The sequence below is a fragment of the Atta colombica genome, unplaced genomic scaffold (genome assembly GCF_001594045.1).
Source record: "Atta colombica isolate Treedump-2 unplaced genomic scaffold, Acol1.0 scaffold188, whole genome shotgun sequence".
Classification (NCBI taxonomy): Eukaryota; Metazoa; Arthropoda; class Insecta; order Hymenoptera; family Formicidae; genus Atta; species Atta colombica.
In genome coordinates this window covers 183,360-183,900 of record NW_017259280.1, presented here as the reverse complement: position 1 = coordinate 183,900, position 541 = coordinate 183,360, and the positions used below count along the sequence as shown (strand labels likewise).

At 22.0% G+C, this 541-nt stretch overlaps 1 protein-coding gene and 1 long non-coding RNA gene across 3 annotated transcripts in view; one reads left to right on the top strand and one right to left on the bottom strand.

The window, feature by feature from the left end:
• The window catches only part of LOC108686643 (protein downstream neighbor of son homolog), a 54,749-nt gene that overhangs the window by 12,646 nt on the left and 41,562 nt on the right, over window positions 1-541 (bottom strand). The window lies entirely within an intron of this gene.
• Window positions 1-541, top strand: part of LOC108686648 — a 23,104-nt gene that overhangs the window by 5,832 nt on the left and 16,731 nt on the right. The window lies entirely within an intron of this gene.

Here is a 541-nt window from a genome sequence, read left to right as displayed (position 1 = left end):
CAATTTTGTTTTACTAATTTGATAGAATTTTCTTGATTAGTTAAAATTGTAGCATCTGGGTTTTAATTTTTCATTTGATTAATTTTTTTCAAAGAGTAATAATTTTTGACAAAGAATTAAAGTTGCTTGGATTGAAATAAAATCTTCAATAAGAATATCCTTGAAGGAAAATTAAACCTATTATTAATTAGATACTTAGGTTTCAAAAGCACATATTTTTAATGCCTTCTTTTACCTTTTTTAAAAAACCTTTTTTGTACTAATATCATGCATTTTGTAGTGATGAACGTTTTTATAAACAATTTATCTTATAATTGACTTCAAGAAATAGATTTTCATGTGTTCGAAATTTTGAAGCAGGCCAAAATTCGCCCTTATTGATCCTTTTTCTTTGTGAAATAATTTTTTTATAATAAGTTTTAATGAAGAATTAAAGATATATAATTACTTGAGTCTGTAAAAACATCAAAAATTTTCCGAAAAATAATAATTACCAAATACTAGTGTACAATTTGCATTCTATATATATATATATATATAT